Source organism: Parasteatoda tepidariorum, chromosome 7 (assembly GCF_982258835.1).
Source record: "Parasteatoda tepidariorum strain Cologne lab strain chromosome 7, Ptep-v5.0, whole genome shotgun sequence".
NCBI classification, from domain to species: Eukaryota; Metazoa; Arthropoda; class Arachnida; order Araneae; family Theridiidae; genus Parasteatoda; species Parasteatoda tepidariorum.
Window position 1 is genome coordinate 40,414,648 of NC_141761.1, and position 17,075 is coordinate 40,431,722.

Consider the following 17,075-nt stretch of genomic DNA (forward strand, 5'->3'; position numbering starts at 1 on the left):
TCTCAATTTAATGCTGTTATAGAAAAATTATCATGAAGAAAACACTACTAAATTTTACATTTATTGTCTAAAACTATAGTAATCTCGTCGGTTTAAGAAAAAGCCTGCTCGGAAAAGTTAAAATGCTTGATTTCTAAATTATTTTCTTTAATCTAAATCTATTTTACTTTTATATGCATAAGTTCAAACCTTTTTCTTTTGTAAATTGAATTTTTGTTCCAGTCTCAGAGATGCTCTTAGAACTTATTTTGATAAACTAACTTTCATCCTATTTCGGTGAAAACCTTCTGCAAAAACTAAAAAATTAAAATATATATATTTATAATATTTCTAGTATTACTAGTTTCAAAGCGTATAAAGGCTTGCTCTAAGTATTAATTCTAATTTCTAAGCATATTACAATTCGAAGTATTACTTCTTTTTACTTGAGTAGCATATATGTGGATTAAAAAGTTATTACTAAGGCCCGGATTTTGATGACATTTGCATTTTTTTGCATTTTTTGCATTTTTGGAAATTTTTTATCCTTGAGAGCATTTTTTGAGATTTATAGGGCATTTTCTTTAAATTTTGGGGCGTATTTTGCATTTTAAGGCATTTTTTAAATTTTTGGTTAATTTTTTCTAATTTTAATTATTTTTTATAATTTTTTATTATTACACTGGCTTCCAAGCAATGAAGAAAATCTCTAGGATATTTACAGGTGAAGCAACATCTCTTCAAATTGAAGAAGAATTGTCAGTAAGTGTGGCCGTCCTTTTCAAGTACGCACCAATAACATCAGTAGACGTTGAAAGAAGCTTCTCCTAGTATAAAAATTTGCTTTCAGACAAGAGACGCTCGTTTACACTTCAAAATATTAAAAAAAAAATTATAATCCTCTGTAATTCTGATATTTAGTAATATTATGAGATGGAAGTTGTTATATTCATTTAAGTTTCTATACAAAATGAAAATGTTTTGGAGTCAGTATATTTTCCTTTCTTTTGTTATTTTAGGGTATAAAACATATTTTTCAAACTTTAATGAACGTAGAACAAGTATTGCATTGCTTTAATTTTTTTTGAAACGACTCATAATAATTTTAAAGAGTAAAACATTGTTTTAGTTCAATATTTTTACTTCTATTTAAGTCATGTCATAAGGCATTTTTAGCGCAATTTTCGAATTTTAAGGGCATTTTTTGCTCTTTTAAGGGCATTTTTGCAGTTAGTAAAGACATTTTTTGCACTTTTTAAGGGCATTAATTGAGATTTTTAGGTCATCAAAATCCGGGCTCTAGTTATTACATTTTTACAGAAAATCATTTTTTTAAACTAACTGATTTTACTATTGATATATTTCTTAATTAGAACTGATAATGAACAGTTACTGAAACAATTATGTTGTCATTTCCTATCATTTCCTTTGAAATAAGATTCGGAGTTATTTATGTTGAAATTGTGAATAATATTATTCAAAGTTTATTATTCAATTTAGAATAAATTGAAATTGCATTTAAACCCCACTTTTTAAGAAAAAATATAACTGTTGTCATGTGATTAAATTATTTCGCATCGGTTACATTTTTACAATATTTCATTATATCATTTCGCATAAGTAAGTACAATAGTTTATACTCGAAATTAACGAATTATCTTTCAACTGTTATATTTTCAGATAAGTGTTCGTAATTTTTAATGCCTTTATTAATTTTATAATTTCAAAAGCGTAACAAATTATTAAAAAGAGCAATATTTTAACTTTCTTCGAAAAATTCGGGAAAATCTAACTTTTTCTATTAAGTACTATGAAAAAAATCTCCTTTCAGTATATTACTAATAACTTTTGTTATCATAAGTAGCAGCTACATAATTGAGTCCGTAATTATATATTTTACAACCAATTATGATAATTTTAAAAATTGTAATTTTTATTTAGTTTGTTTAAACTTTCTGAAATTAGTTTTCAAAAGCTTGAATTATAAAAGTTCACGTATTTGTTTTTATTGCTTTTTAATCCTTGATTATCTTTTAACTGGAAGTTTTAAATAAACTTTTCTGGAGACATTGTATTTCCATTTCATTGACAGAATGTAGGAAGTAGTTTCATTCTATCTTATTTCAATCCTACCCGAATCAATATTTTGCTTTTTTGAAAACTCATTGCGTCAATAGTTTAAAAAATCTCTATTTTAATCATTTTAATTGAAACTAGCTTTAAGCCATCTTGATCTAACAATTCTACAAATTTTTGTAGGTAAAAAATATCATGCGTTGTTTTAAAAAAAGTTTATGTAGAACTTAATTATTTTTTTTAAAATATATCGCTATTGATTAAAAATGAACCATTATTTTCAAAATGTTTAAGTTTAAATTGAGGATATCAATTTTGTAGAAAAAAAATCACAAAAGAATTTTATTTTCTAACAGCTTTAAAACTAAAATAGTTTGCAACATTTATAAAACTACGCTAGTCAATAGCTTTTGTATCAATTAGATTGATACAAATTAGTTTTGATTGCTTTGAAATAGATACTTACGGGTTCCTGAAAACAAAATCATTTTTTAAGCATAAAATTTGGGAAAAAACATTTTCATATATTTTATTGTTAAGATAATTTAATATTGTGATCCCAACTTTTATTTCACAGAAAATTTGAAAATTTGTTCAGAAATATTTACGATAGTAATCGATAAAATACACCATTTCGTAGAGGGCATAGAAATTTTGTTAAATTGATTAAATTGAGTAAATTAAGCAAATTAACATTAACTAAACGGATATTGTCGTAATCCTTTATTCAAATGATCAAATTTTTAAAAAAAATATGGCTAACTTTCAACTAAAATATCTCGCAAAGTTGTTGCATTCTTAATAAGATATTATGCAAAATCATGTCTCCATTCAGTTCAAAACATAATTTCATGTAATGAATTTTTCCCGGGATTAATTACCTTGAATATATAGTTCATTTTGGCAACTATATTTGAATGTATAGTTCAAAGAATTATAGTTCAAAAAAATGAGGACGATAATGATGATCAGTTTCTACCAAAATATCTAAATCTCCTCAATAATTAGAAACTTGGAAGCGACGTCCCGGGTGGGTCAGCCAATGAGGTTCAACACGCACGTGAAGTCGTTTTATATAAATATATATATATATATATATATATATATATATATATATATATATATATATATACACAACCATTGTTGAACAGCTGACACAATTTTATGTGTTTACAACTACTAATGTTCAACTCCGTAGCCTCGTAATTTTGAGCCCAATCCAGAAGACAAGGGAACTCTTAGCTCAGGTATTGAGAGAAATTTGCCTCCGTGGAGGAATTCTTCATGGAGCTAACCCGCATTTGCGTTACATGGAGAGGACGACCACGAGAACCTCCAATGGTTAGCCCGGCAGCAAGGGAGCTCTAATCCATGATCCATCTACCACTGAGGATATTTCACGGCAGCACTGTGGTCGGTGCAAGCCGGATGCGGAATTTGTACCGCATCCGGCATGGGATTTGAATCCGGTTCGCCGCATTGGAAGGCGAACGCTCTATCCCCTGAGCCATCGCGGCTACAGACATCAATCAAATCTTACCCGAAAATTGATCCAGTGTTATAATAAACCCAAACTTTAAAGCTGCAGTGTTGACACGCCGCGCACAACCACGCAATTGGTTGCAAGTACCTATTTTTAACAGCAATATTTATAACATTTCGCGTTTTATAACATTTCGTGTTTTGTAACAGTTTGCTATATTTGAGAAACTCAATTTTAAAATTTAAAGAATAGAGTTCTCTTTAAAGTTACATAATAATAGACTTTTAACGATTGGTCAGAAAATGATCTAAAATTGTTCAAATATTGTAAGAAAAATAATACTGCATATGTTCTTGTGCCAGTCAAGTTATTTACATTATTGATTCAAATCAAAAATATTTGATTGAAGATTGACTTGTAACAATGTTTCCTTCATTTATGCTCGCAATCCCCCTTCCTAAGACAACACTTATTTTTACATTAAAATTTTTAAGCCTTAGTAAACAGCTATTGTCTTAAAATTTGAATTAAAAAAAATTTCAATCGATTTCAGAGGAGTTTCAGGAACTCCTACAATCCTCAAACTTGTTACTTATTAGTAATAGAAACTACATTTTGAAACACGAAGTCTTGAATTTTGATTTTTTTAAACTTATTCCATACACACTGTAAAAAATTCTACATCAAATTTAGGTGAAAAGTACCGGCACTCAGGGTGGTGGTACTTATTAACTTAAATCGATTTTTACCGTAACACGTTAGGGAGCAAAAAAAATTTAATATACCGTAATTTTTATAGTAATAAGCTCAGTAAAACTATTCAATCAATTTAACTAAAGAAATATTACTATAAAAATTATGGTATCATATGGATTTTACGGAAGATGCACCCAAAGTACCGGTACTTTATATCGTAATTTCATCCGGAATCTTTTGCAGTGCACTGTAAAAAAAAGAGTTTCTCAAAATTGCGAAAAAAAGCTGTCAAAATGGCTCTGAAACAAATTTAATCAAATATGAAAAACCTATGCACTCTTTATTGGGTATAACGATATTTTCAAAACAGCAAGCACTCATTTTTGAGACTATGCCCACTCTCATTTCAATAAACTACTTAAAATGAGTACAAGATGTGATACTTTTGAGGCTATGCATTTGGCTAAAAAATTACTATATGCCATTTTAAGCATGTCACTGTACATGAAAATGATGAATATACATGATATTTTTAAATTCAACTATACTTATTTCGGAGATATATAGACATATTTTTGCTCAATTTTAAGTAACCCTTTTTTACTGTGTATAAAAAAATCCAAAAGATGTATATTCAAAAATAAAAAATTTGATAATATTTTTTATTTACCATGCTGGACTGAAATAGGAAAATAAAGACTTGTAGAAAAAGCACTCCCTTCAAATAACAGTGCAATAAATATGCATATATATTTTTGTACAAATTATGAGTATGTGAGAGCCAAAGGTAAAGTAAAACTTTTAAGAAAAATATTATAAACTTTGCGACGTCACATGTATTTATAACATTCTTAAAAGTATATTACTATGTGTTTCAAATTACATTTCTTATTGTTTTCCTCTCGCCAACTTAATGACAACTTAAATTTATCATATGCCTCGTTATTTGAAAGATATTCAATGTAATTTTAAAAATAAAACCAGCATTGATTTAACTTTCGGTAACCAAGCTTTTTCTAGATTTGATTTTCACTTCTATTACATTTTTCGCTGGCAACATCACGTTTTCTTTTTCAAATTCATTTTGTTTTGCTCATTTACGCCTAATATGTCTTAAGAATGGGTGCTATTATTGAGCGCTGGACATTTTTCAACTTTTTAATGTTTTAAGTTTTCGAATCAAATAAAAATTTTGTGTTATCAAACTTTGATTTTTATTAATACATAAAATCAAATGTTCTTTTAGAGTTTTATAATCACGTGAAAAAAATCTATATTTGAAAGAAAAAGAATATTTCAAATTTAAGCATGCTTTGTTGCATAAATTATTTTGATATTTAAAAAAAATGCTAGCAATTTCAAAACCTTCTATTAGTGATTGCTAAATTTGAAAATTGAAATAGGAGAAATTCTCTACTGAGTAAATTTGGACTAATTTTGTTTGGTACTTATATCTGCCATTTTTAGTTAAATAATCCATTTGTAACAATATTTTATAAATTTTATTAGTTAAAACGATTTTATTAAACAACAATTATAAAATACATTTTTGTTTATTTCTGTAAAAGAATGTAATACTCACATGCTGAAGCTAAAACAAAAAAAGAAATTATATTTTGTTAGGTATTAAAAATAATACAACTGATATCAACATACGATAGAAATTTTGCAAACTTTTTCCAAGCACGTACTTTATAATCCAGAAATCTCGAAAGTTCAAAAAAAAATATATACATATATGTTTTTTTTAGATACGAAAGCGAAATAAAAAAAAGACTGCTGAAATTCCTGAAAATAAGCAATTTAAAAATCATATTAATCAAAATAATTACATGGAAGCTTAAGTTGCGGCTGCGAAATTGAATAGAAATTTCGGTAGTAGATACAATTATAATCATTTAAACACTTTAAATCATTTAAAAATATAAATACCATTCTTAAATTAAAATTTCAGAATATTCTGTAACCTCTATTTTTTTAAAAGAAAACAAAATTTATTTCTTATGAAAAATTAAAAAAAATAAACCATACTTTATTTTAACAGTGTTTATATTCGAAAACTAAAAGGAATTACGAAATAAAGCAAGTACTTTTTTACTGAAATTATCAGGCAATTTTAAAAATGATTTTTAAGAATGCAATCACATTCAAAGATATTATGAAATGTGAGAACTAGCGAATTGAAAGGGCTTCACTTTTATCGTTCAAGTTATCGTAACAGCATTCCAGTAACCTTTAACAATCAATGCCATTAACTTTTAAGTAACATTTTAAAGAAATAGTTACAATTTTTTAAGAAAAAATGCGTTGGTTATGTAAACGTATAGGTTGAAAAAAACATTGCCGAAACACAAAATCTTACCCAATCCGAAAATTGCAACGAAGAGGACAAGAATCTGGAATAAAGCTGTCATGCGCATCTTGACACTTTTAATTGATCTAGTTACACTTGACACTTACTCTCGATGTAATCTAGAGTGAGTATGTGCCTCCTTTTATAAAGAGCCGTTAACAGCTCACCTGTTTTTTTCCGTAATTATAAAGACATAAAATTTTTATTGCAAAAACAATTTAATTACTATTAACACATTCCAAAGCGATACATTTCCTTTATTTATTTCAACTCATTTTATCCAATAATATAAGTTCTAAAAAACATAAATACCTTGATATTTTTTTTTGGGGGGGGGGGTGGTCAAATGCATAAAGTCAAAATAAGTCAATATAAAAATAACATGTTTCTAGCATTTAAAAAACTGCTGTAATTTATTGTTGGTGTATAACATTGTAGAAATTTTTTACGAATAGTATGATGAAATCGAAAAACTTTTTAAAATTTAATACACTGTAATTAAATTAGGAAAGTTTAACAATAGGGATGATTTTCAGACCAAATAAAAGGTTATTTAATTAGTTTTTGGTTCTAGATCTGCATGTCTGATAGCCATCAATCTTGGACTGATAGCCCAATAGATTTAAAAAAAAGTACATTAAAGATAAAATAACTTTTGAAAAAATTTGCCGATGAAAGCGTCTCCAAGCGAACGCGTTTTAAAATGGTCTCTGAATATGTCATTTGCATTTTTTTCTTTTTTTATTTCAATTATCCAATTACTTCATGGTTTCACTTTAAAATCATTATTTTATAAACATAACCTATTCTTTTAAAAATCATTTAAACTTGAATACAATTTCAAGAATAAATATTTCTTTAATTTAACTGTATACTTGAAAGCAATCATAAATTTGCTATAATGAAACCATAAAAATCAGACACTATTCTGTACATTATTGTAATTTAACACATTGTAGGTTACTATATTTTTGGTAAGTCAATTTTCTTCTCGGTTTTAGATTACACTTCATTTATTATCTCATTTTATTAATAGATATATTTTAATAAAACATTATCAGCAATTAGTTTCCTAGTGAAGGAAGTGTTAACTCTGTTCTATCCATATGTTGTTATCAATAAATATTTTAAAAAATATTCATATGTATGTCTACTTTTATAAATCTACGATTCTGAACAAATTTATACCAAATTCAATGCACATGCATCTGATGCACACAGTTTTGAACATCCGTTCAACTATTTGACAATCGGTTCACTTGCTTAAATCTAAAGAACGTTTTCCATATGATTAAGAAAACATTTTATTATGTCAGCGATTTTTCCCGTTAATAGATCCTTCCAATAAAAACAAGTCTCCTTGGGCATTCATAGAATGTTGTATAAGTGAAAAATATGACATTAGCCCCGCCTTCTAATAAATTGGTAATAAAATAGTTTTGATACAGTTTTTCTTTTCGTTCTGAAAATGTCATTTACCTGGTTCTTCCTCTAAGTTTTTCAATTAATATAGTTAAAATAATTTCACTTTTTTATTTAATAGCATTTTTGCCCTAATTGGGGGCTTTACGTTATCAAAGAAAGCAAAACTGGTTTTTTGTAGTTCATCCAATTAGAATAAAGATAAAATGTATTTAGCATCACTTGGCATCATGCTACTGCTTGCGGCCGACTCATAATAATCAAAATTTTCCACTATCAAGTAATTTTCTCCGGTACATATCCTTTTCGAGGGACCGTAATATACTTATTTCCAAAGTATCGGTATTAAAACTTAGTATTGGTGCTGTTTTAATAATCACCAAATACACCGAAGAGCCATTACATTATGACCACCCTGCTAATAACATGTAGGACCACCTTTAGCCCACAAAACTGCTAGCACCAGCAGTGGCATTGATTCCACAAGGTACTGATAGGTAGTCTGAGGTATCTGGTAGCAAGCGCTCACCAACTGGTCCGGCAATTCCCTCACATTGCGAATGGGTAGCGTGGCAGCACGAATTTGGTTTTCCAAGTAGGACCACAAATGCTCTATTGGATTAAGGTCAGGTGAATTTGGGGGCCAAGACATGACTTGAAAGTCACTGGAATGTTCTTCGAACCAATCCATGACGATTCGACCCTTATGACATGGTGCATTATCCTGTTGGTTAACACCATCCCCCGCAAGAAAAACTGTTGCCATGAACGGGTGAACCTGGTCTGCAACTATGTTCAAGTAGCTTGCAGACGTCAGGGACTGTTCTATGAGGATTATGGGTCCTAATGTGCCCCATGAAAACATTGTTCCTGGGCGAGAAACCATGAAAACCTGGGCGAGCCCATTGTTATAGATGGAGGGTGGTCATAATGTAATGGCTCTTCGGTGTATATCAATATAATATTTTATACCTATATTAGAATATTTGGTACTTATTGCATTAAGCCTTCAACATTTTAGTTTTGTGAAAAATACATTTGTCAGTGACAGCCAACTAAGGCCGAAATTTTTTCGAAAAAATAGAATTTTTATTAGTACTTGATAAAGATTTTGGAGCATGGCCATTTCTCTATCTGACATATAGTTATCTGAATTCTCAAAAAAGTCAGATATTTAAAATTCTATTTCTCAAGAACAATTCAGCCTATTTTGCAGAAATTTTGTATTTTGTCAAGCAAAATTATATTCTTTAAAATGATACAAAAAATCTTATTCCTTATAATTCAAAGTTTTTTCGACTATTATTGAATGAAATAATAAAAAAATAATAAATATTTATCAAAAGTTATTTTTTCCATGGCATTTTCTTTGGACAAACGAATTTTATAATTCGCGATCGCAGCGTTTGAGTACGCCCTCTAGCGGAGCCTGAAAATATCAGGCATTTATTTATTAAGTTTTTATTTAGTTCATTGGCAGATCCGGAAGCCATTTTCTTAGCGGCAAGCAAGAAGCAAAATTTCCCTAAGGAAAAGGCAAAAGAGCTTGAAAAACCTCTCCAGAACATTCTTAAATCTTTCAGAAACAGAACACGCCAAACATTTAAAGAAAAAGTTCTCAATAATTTTTGCAATTGATAACTTCCGATTTCGGGATCGCACACTCTTACAGATGTGGTTATTATTGTAAAATTATTATTTTTTGTCTTTAATTCATTACAAATTGAAGTGAAGTCAACATTCCAATAAATAAATGTGATTTTATAAAGTACGGAACTGAGTTATAGAATATTCCTCTTCTTTATATTTAAAATAGTATATATTTCTGTATCTACGTAATTCGAAAAGCAACAGTAAAGAATCACCCGAAATAATTGAAATAGTATCATTTGTGTCTATTATTAATAAATTTTTTATCGTTTTCTTGGTAAGTATTTCTTAATTTTGAATGACAAATTTCAACTGGAATCCTAAAATAATAAATAAATAAATATTTATAAAACAGTTTCTACCAAAATATCTAAATCTCTTTAATTTTTAGAAGCTTGAAATCGACGTCCCGCGTGGGTCAGCCAACAGTCCGTCTACAACTGAGGGTATTTTGCGTCAGCACTGCGGTCGGTACGAGCTGGGTGTGGAAGTCGTTTTGAAAAGCCACCGCTGGGATTCGAACTCTGTCCACGATATCGGAAGACGATAGCTTTATCCCCTTAGCCACCGTCTCAAATACCGATTTAGTGAAAATAAGCATTTATGATATTATTTTATATTCATTTTTAGAAAATAAAGCAATGCTGCATAAAATACACCTCCTTTTCAGCCATGCAATAAGCCATGCTGCTGAATCGGCACTTTCTGCATAGTTTCAATATTTTAGTTTCGCTATACAAAATCATCAAAAGAATCAAGATTTATCAATTAAAAAATTATAATCCTTCAAAATATTTATTAATGGCCCTCGCTAATATTTTATTAGCCATTTTTGGTGAATAAATATGATACTTGAAATTCTTTTTCGCACTATAAAAATTTTCAGTGTATCTCGACGCAAAAAAAGTATTTGAAAATAACAACAAACTCTCGCCAGCTATCAAAGAAACTACTCTTGATAATCAACTTGGTCTGTCATGATTTTTCGATATTCAAAACGCGCCAACATTGTTTTCGGAAGAGAGAATAATTCTGGTATGGTAGAGAGTTTGGTGTAAGATTATTCATTAAGTATTTACATTTAAATTACATCCGTTAAACCAGATATGAACGTTCAATCTGGCGTTTACCCGATAAACGGTGCTGTTTCTGGATGGTTCAACATTAAATTTGGCGAGATATCATACCACTGTTTTTACAATATATATATATATATATATATATATATATTAGTAGTAGTATTACTATTATTAATATTATTATTATTATTTTTATTAAATTTGGATTGAAATTATACCACAGTTTCTACAATATAAAAATATTATTATTTTCAGCCCTGTTACAAATTATCTTGCTGAAGTGATATTTTCTATACAACCTCGCATTTATTTTTGTTATTCGTAATCTTTTTCGCAAGTGTCATATTGCTAAATTAAGAAAATAAAAATATTAACTATACATACATTAATATTCACCTAGCAATAATTAAAAGGATCCGCAATCGCAATTTTACCAATATATTGCCATTTAATACTCCAATTTTTAATTACAATTATTTTAATAATAACTTTTTTTTTAATTCCGGCTAAATTAAAATTATTATTTATTAAATTATTGAGAACTTAGAACGGAACGTTTGTTTTTAGTGTCGTAAAACCATAAAAATTAATGATCTCTACAGATACAGACAATTTTAAAAACATTTTATTCCATGTAAACTGTTTTTTAATAACAGAATTTTTCTTTTTATTACATTCTAGATAGATGTAGAACTAACCAGCAAGCTCTGAAAAAATACCCAATACTGGACCTAAAACTAATTGATAAAAAGAAAACAATAATTTGAAAATATCATTAAAAAAAGTTCTTTTGCTACAATAAATAATTGATTCTTAATTAAAACGAATGAGTTGAGCTTTAAAATATACTTTTATCACAATAAATAAGTAATGGTCATTAACTGCTTATTTACAGTATTTTTTTTAAAAATAAACAAGAAAATATTGCAAACACAAAAAATATTTCTGTTTCGAAAGGAATAGATATGAGTATATTTTATGAAATTTTTACACATTTCTATAAAATTATAAAATACGCAATGTAAGGGATGAAGATGCAATTTTTTCAGATTAGTAAAATAATAGCATTTAAAATTGAAATTATTGTGTGCAAATTAATTATTTTTATTACCAAAGACAAAGCTTTGAATATTTCTCACGAAATTTGCAAAATTTTAGATATAATGAGGTATATACTATTGTTATTGAAATGTGTAATAAATTTTGTTTTTAGTAACGTAAAACCACACAAAATTATTGACCTAGAGTTGAGCTTTAAAATATACTTTTATCACAACAATTAAGTAATGATCATTAACTGTTTATTTGCTGCATTCTTTAAAAAATAAACAAAATAGAAAATATTGCGAGTACAAAAAATATTTTTGTTTCCGAAGGAACAAATATTATTTCTTAAGAATGCAATTAAATAGCAATTTTTCTAGATAAGTTAAAGAATAGCATTTAAACTAGATGTTTTTAACGATTTAAAATCATTTCCAATCAATATTAATTGGACTAATTAATTAATATAAATTAATTCTTAATATTAATTGGACTATATAATCGATTTGAAATAGATTGTCTCTAGAAATATCTAGTAGAAATGCGAATCATTTTAAAACAGTATCGTTTCATGCACTAAATATGTCACCAAGTGTACCTCATTAACGATAATGTGTGATATAAGTACTCTTCATCTTGTACCCTCTATTTTTAATATTATAATTTGTACTCTCTAATTTTCCTATTTGTACGTTTCCTCTAATTCTCTTCTTATTTACAATTAGTACTAAATAATTTTTAAAAAATCTAAAAAAAAACGTTAAATACTTAAATTATCTAGTTTATGCTATGCATTTGAGTGTGTTTTGTTTAGTTTAATAAAAAAATATCATTTTCCTTCGAAACAAAAGTATTTCACTGAACATAAACATTTTATTTATAAAATTACCTTTAAAAATGAGTTTTGTAATGTAAAACATAATTATTACGTTTCCTTACAGAATGAATGTGTAATTGAAGGTAATAAGCGAAATTGATTTTTATCATGAGTAGAAAAAATGTTTTAATGTTATCCAAGTCAGTGTTAAGCACTTCTGAAATTTAGTGTAAAAATTTAGCATTTTAGAAAAATATTTGACCAAATCTGGGATATCACTTCATTTATTACCCAAAAGAAAAAGAAAAATTAAAGAAACATTTCAAACCAAGCTTTGTGTCCTTAATCTTTTCTTTTGTATATTTTAAAATAGGATATTATTGTTAGGCACTTTGTAAGTATGTATTTAAGAATTTCATTAAAGAAGGTTTTGGCGTTGTAAATTTAAATGTATATTTTTCATACTCAGTCAAGTAGGTAAGCAAATACTATAATATTTTAATCTTGAGGCATATGCTCACCAAATTTTAAGGTTTTCAAGGTTAAAATTAACGTTACCCAACCGATCTCACATATCATTCCATACTCGCTTTGTAGTGTTGTCCTTAAAGTAAATATTTACTTTAACGATAATAAATATTTTCGTTTTTTGACACAATTATTTTACATACAATGCATTAAATTTTTTGACTTAATTCTAGAGTAAATTTTTATTACATTATATTTTGAATTACTTATAAAAAGCAATTTTTCAAAATATTTAGCTTTAATTTTAAATAAAAGAGTTACAATAAAAAGATATGGCAAAAAAATTGGTAGCTAAATGAATATCAACAAAAAAACTGCAAAAAATATACTTAAAAATTGCAATCGAGATTATTTTATTTTTCGAGAAATACTTTTATGCAAAGAATTAAAGTTTTGCTAGAAATAAGAAAATTATTTCTCAGAAGCTGAAAATTACGGTTTCTATTGTTAAGAGCCATCAATGTAAGTTCTGAACAGAATCGCGTTGATCATAAGCTTGTTTATTTCAAATTATTTGTCTGATGGACAAAAAATTATTAAAATAAACACATAAAAAAGCTAATTATTAAAAATTAAAACAGTGGAATAGATGTCTGAGCAAAATATAAAAATATGACTAAATTTAATGCATCCCTCCTGATTTTCATTTTGGCAACCGTGCTTTTCATAGTTTCTCCTGAGAGCCTGATCTTTCAGCAGGTGTCACTCTGACGAAGAGCGCCTTACCACCGAATTCGGTGATAAAAACGGAATATTTCTACAAACCACTTCTAAAGCTTTATACCGCATCTCTAATATATATTTAAACGTGATCTAGTTAAAGCTGAGCTAAGCTTTAGAATATCCCGAGGATATTTTAATGTGCAAAATTTTGAAATTAGTTGGTTCTCTTTGTGTGTGAAAAAAAATAAGAATTTGGATTCATAAATAAGCTTCTATAACCTTCTTATTAAGAATATGAAAAACTTTGCGTTAAAATCCTCGAAATAATAATACGAATTTTCCAAGTCTAAATGTGTTCTTGACAATAATACCTTTTTAAACCATATCACTGGTAAAACTTGCACTTTGCTAATTATAGATTCATGCCTGATTTGTTGATTTATTTAAAGGACTAGAGTTAATAATCTTTACTGTGCCTTTGTTTTAAAAAATTATCTAATAGTGTACTGAAGCAAATCTAAGAATTAACTTTGTGTATCTACTTTTTTTTAATGGGTATATAAAAATAAACGTTTGAATAAGACACGGTTTACTCAAGATTTTTTTTTCGAGTCACTGATATCTGCTAAAAAGCAAAAACATGTTCACATTAAATCAATTTCAGTATAGTTTCATGTCACGAGAATTTACTGAAAAATTAAATAAATTCTATAAGTTAATGTGAAAAATATATATATTTACATTGTTTATTATGTTCTGCAAAATAAAACAAGATTAAAATTATACTCAAAAGTGCAAATTTACACACTGTATTTACAGATTTCTAAAACTATAAACACTATAGATATAAAAATTCTGAAAATTAAATTTGACAAATATGCACCTAATATTTCAAGTTAATCTGTCGGAATGCAGACAAAGGAATAAAATATTGAGCAATTTAATTTTAAGAAAAGAATTTCCATTGAAAATTCAGCAAATGTTTTTATATATTTTTTCTTTGAAAGAATTCTAGTTTAAAAGAATAATAAAAATAATAGTTTACTTGTTTTTTCTCATTCCAATAGAAATTTCAATTATTGTAAAATATTTGAAAAAGCTCAAAACATGTACTGAGAAAAAACATGTACGGTCAAAACTAAGAGAGTAGGGTCAAATTTGCCACATCTCTGGCTATATGGAAAGACCAAAATGCGCAATTTTTGCTAAAGTGCTTTTGTAGTGATCTTGGTAAAATTCACTATAATTTACGGTCTTATAATAATTGGGCAATTACAATCCGATTAAAATTAGGTAGTTTTATCATGACACATTAGAGCATGTTTGAAAAACTATTAATAAGGTTAAAATTATTTTTCAGTTTTGTATTTTTAACTAAATGTTTAGTAATAACAACTATAATTCTGAAAACCAGAAATTCCGGAAAACCGTTACAGTATGAAAGTAAAGTTAACAAAGGAATAGTTTAAGAACCGTATATTTTGGTTCGATTGACCAAAATTAATGTCCTTTTTACCAGGAATATCATTATGATACAGTACAGTAATTTTACAAAAATTATGTTTTTTCCGTGCAGCAGCCATCTTCAACTATTACTTACATAGAGTACTTTATGGTAATATAGCTTATGTGAAATTCATTCTAGTATACTTTTATAGCCTTATATGTCACAGTTAAATTACTGCTCTAGTTATTACTGATCAAAATTACTGATCTAATAGCCTTGGTATACATGAAAGACGATGCATTTGGAGCATTGGGAAAGGCCACTTATCTATCGTGCACTAGATCACTAGTTAAAAAATGTTGATGTTATAATCTTTCCGTCTGTTGCTATAATCTTTCTGTATGAATTTATCGCTATTTATAGGTTTCTTTACTCATAAGGGTTCCATATTTATGGGGTTCTTACTAATATACTAATCTTTAGGGTTCCTACATTTTCTGAAAATGTTTTTAAATGTATATGCATATATTTTTCAGTCTAAGTATTTCTTTTTATCCTTTAACCACACAATATTTTTTTCAATGATAACTATTAGTATCATAAAGAACGTGAGCAGTTTCTGCCAGTAAAAATGAACTCAAAGTTGCCATCCTTTCCCCCTCGACTTTTCTTCCAGGTGCGAAAGCATGAAAAAAAAATTCTTAAAATTACCATGATCGCCACGAAAAGTAATTTAATCTTGTTTAAAATATGACTAACAATTCGACTGTAACCTAAAATATTAAAATTAGTCTTAAAAATAGTATTTGCAATTATTATATTCATGTTATGTATGTTATATTATATTATGTAATGTATTAGTATGATGTATCACTTAGCCAGTCATGCTTTTCAAGGAATAAACTCTAAGATAGATTCATTATATTGTAGTAGTTCGTAACATAAATACATTTTTAAAGTCTTTATAACAATAAGGAGTAAAGCATCCCTGCAACAGCCTATTCAGGTCCAGAAGATTCATAGAGGTTTTAGCTCCAGAGTGTCCTCAAAGATCGATTCCTATGTCCCCAAGGACGATCATAGCAATCTCATAAGCAATGTGGCTCTGAGAACAGGTCGCCTTTACTTCCCATACCAGCTGATATTCAGCGATCTGAAGCTGGACTGACTTCACACTGGGAATCGATTCTCAGTTCTTTACAATGACGCATCTATCTGTTCCTTAACCACTAAACCATCGCGGTTCAATTATAACGATTAACTGTTTGAAATGAATGTATAAATTTGAGAGTAATCTAAAATTTACTTTAGTCATCCTCGTCATATTCAATTTTCTCATCTGTATATCTCAGACTATTTCTGATGAAAGCGTTTTAAATACAAGCAAAAAAAAATAAGCCTTTAAAGGCTAGATAGTTGAAGAGACTTAGGCTATTTCAGTTAAAAAATCATTTCATTGCGTTATATGGAGTGTTGCAAACATTATTCGTGGGATATTTACATCGATGGTTTCCCCCTTGCAGGGATGTTGGATTTTGGCCCAGATTTATCTAGCCATGAAGAATATGAAAAAGACACGCATTTTTGACTGTCCTGATATTTTATAGGGAGGTTCTGAAAGGGGAGGTAGTTGCAAGGATCTTCTTATCTCAATGAAACGTCATTCAATTGATAAAATTTAGAGATTTTGATTCGCTAAAAGGATAGAGTCGTTCTTGTTCTGGAAAGTTTTTGGGACTATCTTAATATGTACTTGATCGAAGAATTATTGCCCATTAACTTCAGAAAATAATCTTTTATCTGGCTTTATCTGGTTCCTTTTGACTTTTTACGGCTCT

The 17,075-nt window shown here is 28.1% G+C and overlaps 1 long non-coding RNA gene across 1 annotated transcript in view; it reads right to left on the reverse strand.

Moving 5' to 3' along the window:
* Positions 1-11,347: 11,347 nt before the first annotated feature.
* Positions 11,348-17,075, reverse strand: part of LOC147807036 (uncharacterized) — a 32,002-nt gene continuing 26,274 nt past the window's right edge. Inside the window, exon 2 of the long non-coding RNA XR_015435478.1 lies at positions 11,348-11,979. This is a non-coding gene — a long non-coding RNA (uncharacterized LOC147807036). The remainder of the gene's footprint in view (positions 11,980-17,075) is intronic.